The 15,753-nt window shown below is 37.4% G+C and overlaps 1 protein-coding gene across 1 annotated transcript in view; it reads left to right on the top strand.

Moving 5' to 3' along the window:
* Window positions 1–11,937: 11,937 nt before the first annotated feature.
* LRRC69 (leucine rich repeat containing 69) overlaps window positions 11,938–15,753 on the top strand; it is a 143,740-nt gene continuing 139,924 nt past the window's right edge. The window contains exon 1 of the mRNA XM_066266088.1: window positions 11,938–11,969. The gene's annotated coding sequence lies outside the window, so the exon portion shown is untranslated. The remainder of the gene's footprint in view (window positions 11,970–15,753) is intronic.

Below are 15,753 nucleotides of genomic sequence, written 5' to 3'. Positions count from 1 at the left end.
AGGTGTTAATTTAAAAGCAGGTATAATAATTTAGTTTGCTGTAAGATGATAGTCTAATGGAAATTTCATAAGCTTTTGTCTTAACTCAAAAAGTATGTTGGAGTTCTGGAATATATGTTAAGCCAAGAATTTTATCCACTTAATATGTTTAAAACTTGTATAAAGCAAAAAAGAGTGTATATGACTATAGCAAGCAATAGTTTTGTTTATATTATGTTTGCCAAAAGAAGAATAAAAGATGAATTAAATAAACATTTGTTTAAATTGTTATTCATTGCCTGACTAGGCAGTGGTACAGTGGATAGAGTGATGGCCTGGGATGCAGAGGACCCAAGTTCAAAACCCCGAGGCTGTTAGTGTGAGTGCAGGCTCATTTGGTTTTGCCGGCTCACTTGGCTTGAGCGCAGGGTATCTATCTGGCTTGAGCATGGGATCATAGACATGACCCCATGGTCACTGGCTTGAGCCCAAAGGTTGCTGGCTTGAAGCCCATGGTCACTGGTTTGATCCCAAAGTTGCTGGCTTGAGCAAGAAGGGGTCACTGGCTCAGCTGGAGCTCCCCCATCAAGGTACATATGAGAAAGCAATCAATGAATACCTAAAGTGCCATAACGAATTGATGCTTTCATCTCTTTCCTCCTGTCTCTCTGTCCCTGTCTGTCTTTCTCTCTCCTCTCTCTAACAATTTGAGAATATAGAAACAGAGAAAACTCATTTTGTTTTAGAATTTTATTCAGCCTGTATATTGTCCTCACATATAATTGAAAAGAATACAAAACATGTTCTTAAATGTAAAAGATTTGGAATAAATATATTATGCCCCAAACAGAATGAAAGGGGTAGTAAAATAACAGTCATTTAAGACATGGCTCTTAGAAATCAGGTTAAAATTTAGGATCTTTTAGAATAAGAAAGATTTATTTAGGACAAGTCAATTAAAAGAATATTCTTAGACTCATGGATGTTAAAGAGAAAAGACAAATAATAAACATCTGTGTCCAAGAATGTGAAGCAGTAGGAAGGAAGCTTGTGCAAATTAATGCTGGTACACATTTGTTAATATATTGTCTTAGTGCAGGTTGTCATGAACTAGCAGATCAGTTGTTTTTCTAAGAGTTTAATTAGCAATTTCCTACTGTGTTACTTTTATTGAACAAATGAGTTTTTTCTTCTCCAGTATGTGTTAGCATACATTGATTCTTCTACTTTGTGTTGTTCAAAACGGTCTCTTTCCATCTTGCAGAAAAAATAGAACTCATGGAGTTTCTAATTTTTTTCAAGGTAAGTTTTAGGAAGCAAACAAAATTTTTGTTCTTTACCTCACTATTTTCCCCTCCTACTTGAAGGCATTTGAACTGCCATACAAAGTTGAATGTTTCACCTACCCTGTTTCACCTACTGTTCTCCTGGTTAGTAAATAGCACTTTAAATAACATCTGCTTTGGCAAGGTACCCAGACTCCTCCCACCCAGATTGGGTTAGCTACTCCAGTTCATGCATGTTTCCAGTGACTACATACACACTTGTAATTAGCTATTTGTATTTAGTTTATTATTACTGTTGTTTATTATTGCTATTATTTTCCCCTAGTCTTTTAAGTGCTTAGAAATAAGAACTTGTTGACTGTTACAATATCTAGTACATTGCCTGGTCTGTATACCAAGTGCTTAATAAATATTTGTTGACAATCTTAAGATCAGTTGAGAGGACAGTGTATGACTGAGGAGTTGTCATTAGGTTAATGGACATTTGGTATAGAGAGAGGTATTGACTTATAATAGTGCTTGTTCCTAAAAGGGTTGTTTCTAATTTACATTGCCCTTAGATGAATTCTTAAGTCTTTTGGTCTATTGAAGGGAGAAATGGAACTTAAGAGCTTTCTTTTTATTTAATTTCTGGTTAATTTACCTTAATGTGTCAATTAGGACAGTATGATTTTAATGAATCTGTAAAATACAAAGGTTCTCTGAAATAAGTATACAGACTAAGAAAACATTTAAAACTTTATTAAATATACTGGACATAGAGTTTATTTTGGTATAATCAGGATGACCAGTATGCCCTACTGAAACAATCACTGCCTTTTTACAAGGTTGGTGAATGTATCAATTCTCTGAACAGGGATGACTTAAAATCTTTCTCTTGGTTTTTCTTTTTTTACAGAGACAGAGAGAAAGTTAGAGAGAGGGATAGATGGGGACAGACAGACAGGAACGGAGAGAGATGAGAAGCATCAATCATCAGTTTTTCGTGGGGCTCCTTAGTTCATTGATTGCTTTCTCATATGTTCCTTGACTGGGGTGGAGGGTTGGGGGGGTGCTACAGTAGACCAAGTAACCCCTTGCTCGAACCAGCGACCTTGGGTCTGTGCTGGTGAGCTTTTTGCTCAAACCAGATGAACCCGCACTCAAGCTGGCAACCTCAGGGTCTTGAACCTGGGTCCTCCGCATCCCAGTCTGACGCTCTATCCACTGCGCCACTGCCTGGTCAGGCTCTCTTGGTTTTTCTTATCTATATCATCCTTGTCTTGACAAAAGAAAACTATTTATGTTCGTAATCTTAACCAATACAGTATCAACATGAGAATTAGCGAGAACCTGAATGTGTGAGTTTGATGAGCAAAAATAATGACCCAAATTGCTGTTTTTGAAACAGGCAATTCTCCCCTCCCCCGACCCTTGAAATCAGAAAGGCTTTATGCACCTATATGAGAGCATTTCTCAACCATGACACTGTTGACTTTTTTTTTTTTTTTTTGAGAGAAGCAGTGAAAGAGAGACAGGAACATTGAACTGCTCCTGTATGTGTCCTGACCAGGGTATTGAACCTGCAACCTCCATGCTCTGTCCATGCTCTGTCCATGCTCTGGGACAACACTCCAACCAACCGAGTTATCTGGCCAGGTCTTAACTTTTTTTTTTTTTCAGAGACAGGGGTGGGGAAAGGAGAGAGAGGGAAGGGGAAGGGAAGCATTCATTTGTTGTTTTTCTCAATCGTGCATTCATTGGTTGCTTTCCCTGTGTGCCTGGACTGGGGATTGAACCTGCAACTTTTTTCAGGAGGACGCTCTTAACCAATTAAGCTAACTGGCCAGGGCCTTCATTTTGAGCTGGATAGTTCATTGTTGTGGAGGTCATCTGGTGCATTATAAGATGTTTAGCAGCATTTCTGGTCTCTACCAATTAAGTGCTAGTAGCAGATATGAGAGGAAGAAGGTTTCCACACATTGCTATTTGTTTAACCTTGTGCTTTTGAAATACATGTATATATTCTTCAACTACTAACAGTGTTTTATTCTTCCACTTCAGTGAAACAGCTTCCAAAAATAGAACCGGTGACCACTTACCTGTCATTATCTTACTTGAAATTTCTGCTGTATTTAACAGTAGATTGTTTGTACCTTGAAATTCTCTTACTTTTCATAACACTACTCTGCTGGTTTCTCCTCCTTAGTCTTTGGTCTGGGTTGTTCCTCTTCTTCTGATTTTCTTTCAGGTGTTATCCTTGACCTCTTTTTTTTCTCACACTACACCAGAACTTTCAAACTTGAAGGCTGGATGGCCAGTAGTTGCCGTGGTGGTGGCCATGCACATGCAGGTTCTCGTTAGATTCAGGCAGATGGTAAAGAAACAGTGGAGGCAAAAAATGGTGGGCCATTCCTTTATTCAAGTCTCCTACCAGTCGAAGAGCAAACACAGGGGAAAAGCACTTCCCTTTCACTTAGGGCTTCCAAAGCCACTGACACATTCTTTGGTTCCACAACCAGGAGAATCTTCTCTGATTTTTCCTAGAATCAAAGGCCCCAGCAGTCTCAGCGGAGCTCACAGCAGTCCTCACCTCAGTTCCCTATCTGCCAACATGGCTCTTACTCTGCAAAACTGGCTTCTCTCTCTTTCCCTGCCATCTCGGCTTCTTTTGGCCTCTCCTCCTCCTCTCCTTTTAAAACTTTTCTGGCACCAAAACCTCTCCTCCTGTACACATTAGCATTACAATGGCCCTTCCTAAGCAGGAAGGTAATTAGCAATTTCACAGATCACATACCTGGGGCTGCCCAGCACCATTTTTAAAAAGTGAGCAAACTCAAAAAACAAATTTGACAAACTCATTTGCCCAACAAGGGCTATGTGTGGCCCAGAGCTATATTTTATTTGAACTGTGTAGTCATTTTAAACAAAAAAAAGTCATTTAGTTGGTAGCATTTAAGAACTGGAAGATTTCATTCAAAAGCCATATTTCACAGTTCTCAGAAAAAATGAGAATGGTCAACACTAGGTCAGAGTTTCCTCTTGGCAGCACTCAGGGCTGAGCAGTGGCTGTGGCCTTTAGAGAGGGAATGCACATTTTCAGCTCGTTCCCCACCTCTCCTCCCTGGTCTGCTGACTTCTACTTCATTTTCTCTGTCAAGAATGCCTGTTTCCCAAGCCACACTCTTGCTTGGCATTATCTTGTACTATTCCCCTTTCTGCTCCTCTTTTGCTTTTTAATTCCTTTTTTAATTAGACTTATAGATATTTAACTATCTTACTGGACCTGATTTTACCTCACTTTTATTTTTTACTGTTTCTTTCTACTTTTTTTAATTGGTTATTTCCTTCTGTTTCCTGTGTTTAATTTTTATAGAAGCTTCCAAAAACTATGTGTAATGTATATGTATTTGTATGTGTGTAAGTAGAATCTGAGAGGTTCATCCAACCCAGTAGTAATCAGATATTGGTCTGTAGTTGAAAGCATTGACAAAATAAGAAAATTTGATATAAGGTAATGAATTTTTAATAAAATATATATATTTCAATTAAAATAAATGTATTATAGGTTAGATTCTTTTAGCAGAGTGGTTGAAAATATCTTTTTAAAATGAAATTATGGTGCTAGAAGATGAGAGTGGATTTTTCAAGTGCCTTGCCAAAATTAGGAATTGGTAACTATTTCTCACAAATTGCTTCCTCTTTTTAAAGTGTGAGCCCCTAGATTGCTTTCCCTTTCTAGAGCTTGCCTAGGCCTTTCCCTTTTTCCTCTTACTCCCCCACAGACATGCACCTCCTAAACTTTAAGGGTCCCCACAGACTTGCAACCAGGGGAGCAATGGGCAGCAGCAGCTCATTGCAGGCAAACCCCTTGAACCTGCCTCCAAGGGTCCCCTTTTCTCTGACTTCCCAGTGAGCCAAAGCAGCCTTGCCTAGGCTCTTCTATCCCAAACCCTTCCTTGTTTCACTGTCCCCAGCTTTAATAAATGTACTCTCAAAATAAAAATAAATAAAGTCTGTGAACTCCTAGCATATTTCTGATCTCATGACCAACTGAAAATTAGATATTCTCACCAAGCCCCTCATTTGAACGCCTGCAATGATAGTGCCTTCAGATATTAAGAAGATGAAGTAATGGAAGAAGATAGTGGAGTGCAAGTTGAAGTAGGGAGACAGGTCCTTAGCATAGTAGAGATGTTACCTTGTATCAGTTACAAGAGCAGAGTAATGCTTGCATACTTGAGATTTGTTAATGAAACAATAGTGATCTTTATGTCTATAGTTGTGCAAAAGAAAGCATAACTACTTTTTATTGAGCATTTACTGTGGTAGGCAGTGTGGTAAAGGCTTTACTTAAGTGGGCTTGTTTAGTCTATATAAGTGGCATTTTCAGCCGTGTTTTATAGACCATGATAATGAGACTTGAAGAAGTTAACAGTGAATAACTCGCTAAGCCATAGGGCTAGTGAATGGTGAGGCTGATCCTAGAAGGTGGGTCTTTGAAGATTCAAAATGTTTTAAATCATAACTTCCTTTTCCATATTTAAAAGGAAAACAGACCAAGAGAAACATAATATTCTTTATTACAGGAGAGAATTTCTATAGAATTCTAACAAAGAAGTGTCTCCTCATGTTTGGAAACTTTTACCTCAAGTCTCAGGCCAAATATAATCATAAGATAAGCTTGCCAGAACAAGTAAATTCATTGGTTTATGCAATAATCTCTATTTATAAACTGTTTTCCCTGCATTATTGCAACTTTCAAAATCCTTTAATTTGTTGCAGGGGCCCCAGCCATAGTAGGAATTAGGTTCTTTCGTATTAGGGAGTGAATGTTAATATAGAACAAGTCCTCTGTATGTGAATAAAATTGATTATTCTTTAAAGTTCTTGAGATTCTGGGATGTTACATAGGTTAGCATTTGTATAACACTTTATACTTCCAAGATAGTTTATAATCATTAGGTATTTTCCATGTAATCTCAGTGGTATAGATTGGTATTCTATCTTGTTGCTGATGAGAAGAGAGATATAGTCAGTTTGACTTGTTTAAGTTTAAATAAATAATCAATTGCTCTGGATTAACATTCAACTTAAGGTTCTTAGTCCTGTTCTGAGTTCATAGGATGATACATTCTCAAAAAAAAAAAAAAAATAAATAAAAATAAATAAATAAAGATTTTTTTTTTCCAGTTTTCCTGCCAAATAGGTGGATTTCTGGTGGCTGGAAAAGCTGTGGATGCTGTCATCCATGAGGTTAACCCATGCAGCAGAGAGCTTAGGGACCCTCAGCTGGGCATTCATAGTGAGTGCATTTAAGAAGCAGGTCAAAAGTCATGTGTGAAATAGTAGACCCATCTCCTTTTCTATATTTCTCTGCCTCAGTTTCTTATGTCTTCCCAAACCTGGGCCAGTGCCACGGCCTTAACCTGCCAAATACTATCCACCTCTTATTCCCCTACTTCACATCTTAAGTTGTGGTTCATCCTGTCTAGTGTACCTGTAATACCATGTTCTAGACACAATTGTATTCACATTATACCCTATTATTTCCTTTCTATCCTGTTTTCTCTCATCTGGAATAGTACAGAAGCCTTCTAAGTGCTGTTTCTGCCTCTACTCTTACTCAGACTTTCTCTTCATGCTGCTAAAGTGAACTGCCAGAAATGCAAATCTGACTACTGTCTTCCTAACCTAAACTTTCCATTGGCTCCCCAATTATATAGGATGAAGTATACTCTCCTGCCATTTAAGAGAGCTCCTTAATGATTGGTCCTATGCACCTTTCCAGGATCCTTTCTTTAAACTTACACACTAGAATTAATTATATCCCCCATAGCCCTATATATTTTTTGCCTGTGAACAATTTCTTCCATGCTTTTATTAAATGTTTTCCCCTTACATTTTTTAAAATTAACTGCTTAATTCTTTTTAACTAATTTTAGTCAACTGCAGGAAATCTTCCTTGAACCAAAAAATTAGGTTGTCACTTTGTGTGCTTACTTAAGTTAGCATTTATTTTATTGAATTGTTGGTTTTATGAGAGAAGTGACCTAATCTTATTCATTATTATGTCCCCAGTGCATTTGCTGTAATGGTGCCTAACATGTAATTGCCATTTAATAAATACTTGATTATCGTGATAATAATTTTATAACATCTATATATATGAAATCATTATGTTTTGTACCTTTAATACAATCTTACACATCACTTATATCTCAGTAAACTGGAAAATACATTTGATGAATGAATGACCTGTTTATATATCTTAACTTCCCTCTACACTCTAAACTCCTTGAGGACAATGAGTATGATTTAACTCATGTTTATATACTAAACATTTTGGATAGTGCCTGACAAAGAATCAATTAGTGTTTTTAACTTGTGAAGCTCATATTTCTTTTTTCCTATAGTGAATGGCTGTCAGTTTATGCTGATGATGGACTTTATGTGAGGTCTTCTTTCAGACAACACTAAAGTTTAGTGTTGTCAATTTAATAAATATTTACTGTGTACCTGCCCTATGCCAGGTGTGTTATAGAGAGTGCAGCTAAAACATTGCAAGGGAAACATGAAAAGAACAAAGAATTAAATGCAAAGCTAGAGTTTCTATAAAGATGTCTGTAAACATAGATACAGAAGCAATTCTGCTTGGATAGAAGGTTAGGGTTCAAGGAAAATGATAGAAGAAATATTTTAGCAGATTCTTCAAAGGATTAGGAGCAGTTGGGCTGGTAGACAAGTGGAAAAGGCCTGTAGGAAAAATGAACAGCATCAACTAAAGGGATAAATGTACTGGGTGGTTTTGAGGAATAGCAACTATTCCCCTAAAGGAGAGTACAGGGTTTGTGAAAGGAAACGATGTGCTGAAACTGGGGCTAGGCGATGATGAATTTTGAATCCCATCTCAATAATTGTGATTTTAATTTATAAGCAATAAGAGGCCTTTAAAAGACTTTTTTTCTTCTTTTCCAAGTGAGAAGAAGGGAGATAGACAGGTTCCCGCATGTACCCTGACCAGGATCCACCGCTCAACCCCTACCTGGGGCCATGCTTGCAACCAAGATATTCTTAGTGCCCGAGGTAGAGGTGCCATGGAGCCATCCTCAGCGCTGGGGCTGATGTGCTTGAAATAATGCAATATCTGTGGGAGGGGAAGAGAGAGAAAGAAAGGGGTGGAGAAAGAGATGGACATTTCTCCTGTGTGCCCTGATCAGAAATTGAACCCAGGACATTCACACTGTGGGCCGAGGCTCTACCACTGAGCCAACCGGCCAGTTTTTAAAAGATTTTTCGAGTTATAGATTTATTGTTAGATGGTAATTGATAACAGTGACAATGTATGTAATGGTAGAGAGTATAAAATTGAAGTAAGTACAGGTCGAGATGGTGAGACTGGAGTAGGATAGTAACTGGAGAGAAAAGCAGACAAATGTGAAGGGTGGTGGTGTGGATTTAGCTAAGCTCAGACTATCACAGAATTTCCTTCCCTGTATAGTTTCAGGGGAGTTCTGCCCACCAGACATTTTGCACAAAACTTGGAAGGCGGAAGTGATGTGGCAGCTAGGAAGGTTAGCATGGAGGAATCAAGTGTTAATATCATGCAACCGTTGCTAATCTGCTGGCTCACTTCATTGGCATGAATTAATAGTAAATCTACAGTTTAACCCACTTCTACCAGACCTCCTTCAGCATTTCTGAATCCTGGGATAGGATTTTGGAGACAAAAGTACAGACCAACATAGATGGCTGAACAAATTCCCACAGTTACCTAAGGTCAAAGTCTATGTGATTCCTAGTTGGTCTTTTTTTTCCAAATCTTAAAATAGAACTTGCTGCTATAGCAAAATATTTAAACCATATATAACAGGGTTTGGGGGACTGGACTTGGGTGTGAGTTACAAAGGCCTTAAGAATGTTAAGCTGGAGCCTAATGTCACTCCAGGAGGGTTGTGGTGAGGGTTTAAAGGAATGTGATGAAAATGTTATTGGAACCAGGAAGAAAGATGACTTCTATTAATAGCCAAAAGTTTAACAGTGCTGCCAGCAAGCAGCATTAACATGGAAAATAAAAGGCATATGATCAGCTGGATGATATAGCTAAGGAGATTTCTAGACAGTATGTTTAGACAGTATTTGTATACAGTATTGGAGATGCTATCTGGATTCTGGCTCTTATATTGAATAGTAAAAAAGAAGAAAGGCAAGCAGGAGTAAGAATTAAATATAAATGAGCCACACAGTTTGGTCTTGAAAAATAAGATTTTCTCATTCCTAGTCTCTCCAGACAGTAAGTGATGCTAAAATTAAGAAATGAATTACAGACAAGAGAACAGCCAGGAAAATGAAACCTAAAAGGTGAAGTCAAGGGCATGACTAAAACCCTTTAAGACCAGGAAGATTAAATATGTTTTTCAATTGACAGATGAGAGAGCTTCTAAAGTTTTTTTGTTGTTTTTTTAAGCATGAGAGAGACGGGAAGGGAGAGATGAGAAGCATCAATTCACAGTTGTGTCACTTTAGTTGTTCATTGATTGCATCTTATGTGTGACTTGACGGGGGTGGTGGTGGTTCCAGCCGAACAAGTGACCCCTTGCTCAAGCCAGTGACGTTGGACTCAAGCCAGCAACCATGGGATCATGTTGATGATCCCACACTCAAGCCTGCAATCCTGCACTCAAGCTGGTGAACCTGCACTTAAGCCGGCGACTTTGGGGTTTCAAATCCGAGTCTTCAGCATCTCAGGTCTAGGCTCTATCCACTGCACCACCACTGGTCAGGCTAAAGTTCTTTAGTCTATTGTCCTACAGTGGTTTTATATGGAACCTCAAAATAGAGTAAAGATATGCAAAGAGATTATGGGTGTGGCTTTTATCTGATGGAATGAATCAAACTTTTAAGATAAATGTACAAAGTTTTTAAAGGGATTATATATCAGTTTAAGATAAAAAGTGACAGTATGAGAAGAAAAGATGGTCCCTCACAAACTGCTAGTAGGAAGGTAAACTGATGCAGCCACTTTGCGAAAGAGTCTGGCAGTTTCCCCAAAGTCACCATATGACCCAGCAATTTCTCACTAAGTATATAGTCAAGACAATTGTTTATTGCATTATTTGTAATAGCCAAGGAGTAGAAACAATTTAAATGTCCATTAACTGATAAATGGATAAGTAAAATATAGTATAACCGTACAATGGAATATCTTTAGGCAATCAAAAGTAATGACATACTAGTACATGCTATTACATGAATGAACCTTGAAAGTATTATGCAAGTGACAGACTCACAAAAGACCACATATTGTTGAGGCCATCCATATAAAATATCTAGAATATTTCACTTAGCATAATGATCTCCAGGTCCATCCATACTGTCACAAAAAGTAAGATTTTTTTTTGTCTAGCCTGCCTACCACAATATTAGTTGATGCTAGTAAGTTTTTATTCCTAGTGTGTGTATAAAATGAGGTTGAATATTGCTACCTTAAAGATCTGTGAGCTGTGTATATTAGGTGGGTTTTATTCATAACTGTTTTACCAGTGAAGATTGAAGACATTGTGATGCACAATGTTGAAGAAAATCTAAATGTAGATGCTGTTTGTGTTTGACTTAGAATATTGATGTATGTCACCATAAAAAGGCATCGTTTTTGTTACCATTAATGTAAGACAGGAACATTATGAATTTTAACTACTTTTACCAATTACTCTATAAGGAAAATAAGGAAAATATGGTGGCAGTTCATTAAAATCCTGATGTACCTTTATAGTATTCATAGAAGTGATGAATATTAGTTGATATAGTTAAAATAAAAAGGTGATGAATATTAGTTGATGTAGTTGAAATAAAAGTGATCTGAGAAAGTATAGACAACTAATCCCTGAGTGCAGGAAATTATTGTATATGCATGTTTACTAATTAGCCTCCATTCTGGAAACCAAAAGAATCTGATAACTGTATCAGATCATCCTATCAGAACAAGAACTCTTTGAATGTTGTAATGTGTATTGTGACAAACAATCACAAAGTGTTTGTCATGCTTTATTTAGCCTATGTGTGAACCGAATTTTATTTTTATGAGAGCCCTGTCCAGGTAGCTCAGTTGGTTGGAGCGTCATCTCCCTGAGCCAGGGTTGTGGGTTTGATTATCAGTTAGGGCACCTACAAGAATCAACCAATCAATGCATAAATGGGTGGAATAACAAATCAGTGTTTTTATTGCTCTTTGTCTCCCTTCCACTCTCTCTAAAATCAATGAGTAAATAAAACAAAACAAAAAGGATGAACTGTACATGAGTTGGACTCAAGGAACTGTCCCAAGGAGTTCCACCAATGTTTGTACCCACTTTTAGAAGACAAGCTCTTGGGATCTGATGGTTTAACAGGATGAAATTTTTGGGAAGAGTGGCCATTGGGAGAAAGTATCACTATTTTGTGTGTTAGAGGAATGTGAATGACTCGTAGTCAGAGGATGAACTGTAGTATGATTTAAGACATGTTCACATAGCATCAAGAGTTGGGATCTACTTTTTCTTTGAGCAGGGGCTGGACTCAGTGACTTGCTTCTAAGAAGTATAATGTGGTAGAAGTGATATTGTGTGACTTATGAAGCTAGGTCATGAAAGTGATATAGCTTCATCCACTTTCTCTCCTGGGATGCTAACCCTTTGGACCAAGACACCATGTTGGGAGGAAGCTCTAGCTACAGTGGAGAGGCTACAGGTAGGTGTTGTAGCCTTAAGCTCCCAGTTAACAATCAGCACCTACCACCAGATGTGGGTGAATAAGCCTTTAGATGATTTCTGCCCCAGCCCTGAGCCACCCCAGCTGTTGCCAAGAGAAACATTGACAAGCTTTCCCCACTGAACATTGTCCAAATTGTAGATTTTTGAATAATTATTTTTTAAGCCCCTAAATTTTACAATGGCTGCCCAGTAATAGGTAACTGGAACAGATGATATTAATTGGACTGAAAGCATGTTGAAAGTAAGAGAAGGAGGAGTCAAAAATGTTTACCAGATTATCTAGGTTAAGCAAATTAATAGAAAGTATTATCAGATAGTAGTGACCTGCTTACCCATTTAAAGCATTAAGAAATTACTAGTGTTTGAATAGTGTCAGCTGAGGTATTAACCACATGGAATTACTTTAGAGGAGATGAGTGTCCATGAGATATTTCTTAAAGCAAAGCCTTATGATCACTTTCCTTAGATAGTAACTATGATTGTTCTAAGGAAACTAAAATATATGTTAACAGAGTAAAGTTAGAAAATAGGATCAGAAAAGACAAAAACTAGTGATTAAATCAGGGTTCTCAAAGCATGCTCCAGGGCGCACTGGGCACCCTAGAAGATTTCCAGGTGTGCCCTATGGTATTCCAGAGAAATATGTGCCTGTTGGGGACCAAAAAAACAACAGGGTTTTGGAGTTTAGAATTTTGGGGGACAGAGGTGTGGGGAATTGGCTGTAAGCTGACAGTCTGCCCAACACCCCACCTCACTGGCCTGATTAGGTAGCAAAAGGCTGTTAAGCTGTGGTGCTGGATTGTTTACCCCCATGTTCCCCGGAAAGACTGGAGGCAAGTTTCTTCTATCCTTTGTTTGGTGTAAAGTTAAGATGATCTGTATGGTGAGAGTTTTCTGCACTCAACACAATTAAGAGTAAAAAGAGGAATTCTTCAATGTATTGACAAGGAAATGAGAGTTTGCCTTTCAAATATATGCCCAAACATTGAAGAAATCGCTAGGACACATCAGGCTCATGTTTCTCATAAACACAAGAATGAAAAAAACTTAACACATTCGTGCTGGGACCTGCTGAATTTACTAAATTTTACTAAGAATGTATCTATATATATAAAAGGATAATTTTTTGTCCTTTTTTATGTTTTAACCTTTTTAAAAACTAAAAAGCATAACTCAAAAAATGTAACATAAAAATGTCTTTTAATGTCAGAATAAGTTTAATTTTGTATTTATTTTGTTTAATTACCATAAAAGCACACTTGAACTTTATATCTTTTTCTTTAATATTTGACTTAATTAATATAACATATTTCTCAGAAATTTGTATAGAGTGTGCCTACAATTATTTGTAGGGTTTCAAATGTGCCCTGACTTCAAAAAGTTTGAGAACCACTTGATTAAATAGTTGAAAAATCATTTTATACTAGCAATTGGAAGTCACTATTAATCATCACCTCTTGTTCTACTGTTATGATATTGGTGTTCATTACATTGCCCTTTATGAATTTAATTATTCTTTAGGATTTTGGCAGTTGCTTTACCCTCATACTGGAAAAGCTCTTGTCTCTAATAGCATCCTGTCATCTAGGTTTTCTCTGGTCATCTATGTGAAATTGCAAACTTTTTATTCCCACCCTCCTTATTTTCCTTACTGGCTTTATTAGTTTTCTTTTTTTCCTGTTCCTTAGCACTTAATACCATGTAACATACTTGATTTACTTATGTATTTTGATTGTTTTTCTTCCTCCAACTAGAAAGTAATTTCAATGAGAGAGGGATTTTATTTTATTTTTTTAAATATGTTTTTATTTATTTATTTATTTACTTAATTTTTTTACAGAGACAGAGAGTGAGTCAGAGAGAGGGATAGACAGGGACAGACAGACAGGAACGGAGAGATGAGAAGCATCAATCATTAGTTTTTCGTTGCGTGTTGCAACACCTTAGTTGTTCATTGATGGCTTTCTCATATGTGCCTTGACCACGGCCTTCAGCAGACCGAGTAACCCCTTCCTCGAGCCAGCAACCTTGGGTCCAAGCTGGTGAGCATTTTACTCAAACCAGATGAGCCCGCGCTCAAGCTGGTGACCTTGGGGTCTTGAACCTGGGTCCTTCCGCATCCCAGTCTGACGCTCTATCCACTGCGCCACCGCCTGATCTGGCGGATTTTTATTTTTTTAATACACTCCTTTATCGCCAGTGTCATTAACAGTTTCAAGCACAATAGGTAGTGCTCCTAATATTTTTTGAATAAATGACTAAAGTAATTTTTGAATTACAAAGGGAGGATTGAATTATGTTCTCAACATTTTGTGTGTGTGTGTGACAGACAGAGAGAGGGATAGATAGGGATAAGCAGGCAGAAAGGGAGAGAGATGAGAAGCATCAATTCTTCATTGTGGCTACTTAGTCTCCTTAGTTGTTCATTGATTGCTTTCTTATATGTGCCTTGACCCAGGGACTACAGCAGAGTGAGTGACCCTTTGCTCATATCAGTGACCTTGGGTTTCAAGCCAGCGACCTTGGGCTCATGCCAGTGACCATGGGGTTATGTGTATGATTCCACACTCAAGCCAGTGACCCCACACTCAAACCTGATGAGCCTGCGCTCAAGCTGGTGACCTTGGGGCTTCAAACCTGGGTCATCTGCGTCCCAGTCTAATGCTCTATCCACTGCACAACCACCTGGTCAGGCCTGAATATTTTTAATCCAAAATATATTTTATAGTTTTCAAGTTTTTGTACATCAATAACCTAAATGTTACACATATATGTAACCCAAATGAGTCCAAGACTCATAACTGGCTAAACAGGGTTCTAACAGTAATCAAATGTAATTGGCTTCAGCTCCTCTCCCTTCTTTTTGTCTTTATCTTTTGTTTGAAAAATTTTAAATATATACAAAAACAGTGAAAATAGTATAATTAATCCTTATGACTAATTACTGAGATCAATAATTATCAATGTTTGGTCAATTTTGTTTGATTCATTTCTTTCACTCCTCACCCCACTCCCCTTCATTTATTTTAAAGAAATTTAAAGACATGAAATTTTACCTGAAAATTTTAGATGCATTTCTAAATATTAAGTACATTTGAAAAAAATGAAGACATTGCCATTTACAACAACATAGATGGACCTTGAGAACATTATACTGAGTGAAATAAGTAAATCAGAAAAACCTAAAAACTATATGATTTCACACATAGATTGGATATAAAAGTAAGACTCATGGACATAGATAAAAGTGAAATGTTTATCGGGGAGGGAGTTGTGGAGGAGGAGAGTAAAGAGAAACAAATATACAGTGATGGAAAATGATTTGACTTTGGGTGACAGATATACAACATAATCAACAGTTCAAATGCTATAGAAATGTTTACCTGAAACCTTTGTACTCTTATTAATCAGTGTAACCCCATTAAATTTTCTGAATAAAAAAATCAGACGAATAACCCAGTAATGTATTTTAGGATCATTAATCACATGTCATAAGTCTCATGATGTGATGCAGTAAAAAGTACACAGAACTGCTTATGAATTGAGTCTAAATCTAATCATTTCTCTAGATCTAACTGCCACTTACAGAAAATATAAGGACTAGAGAAAAGCTAAATTCATCTCAGGGAAGCAGTCAGCCAAATCCAGAACATGAGACTTTCTACGGCAAATGACACAAGGTTTAGTTAAGTCAGTGGCATTCATAAAAATAAGGGAAACTGTTATGAAATAAATGAAACTTAAGAAAAATAACAGCCAAA

The sequence above is a fragment of the Saccopteryx bilineata genome, chromosome 3 (assembly GCF_036850765.1).
Source record: "Saccopteryx bilineata isolate mSacBil1 chromosome 3, mSacBil1_pri_phased_curated, whole genome shotgun sequence".
NCBI classification, from domain to species: domain Eukaryota; kingdom Metazoa; phylum Chordata; class Mammalia; order Chiroptera; family Emballonuridae; genus Saccopteryx; species Saccopteryx bilineata.
The sequence above is the reverse complement of the archived record's forward strand: the minus strand, read 5'-3'. Positions and strand labels throughout refer to the sequence as shown.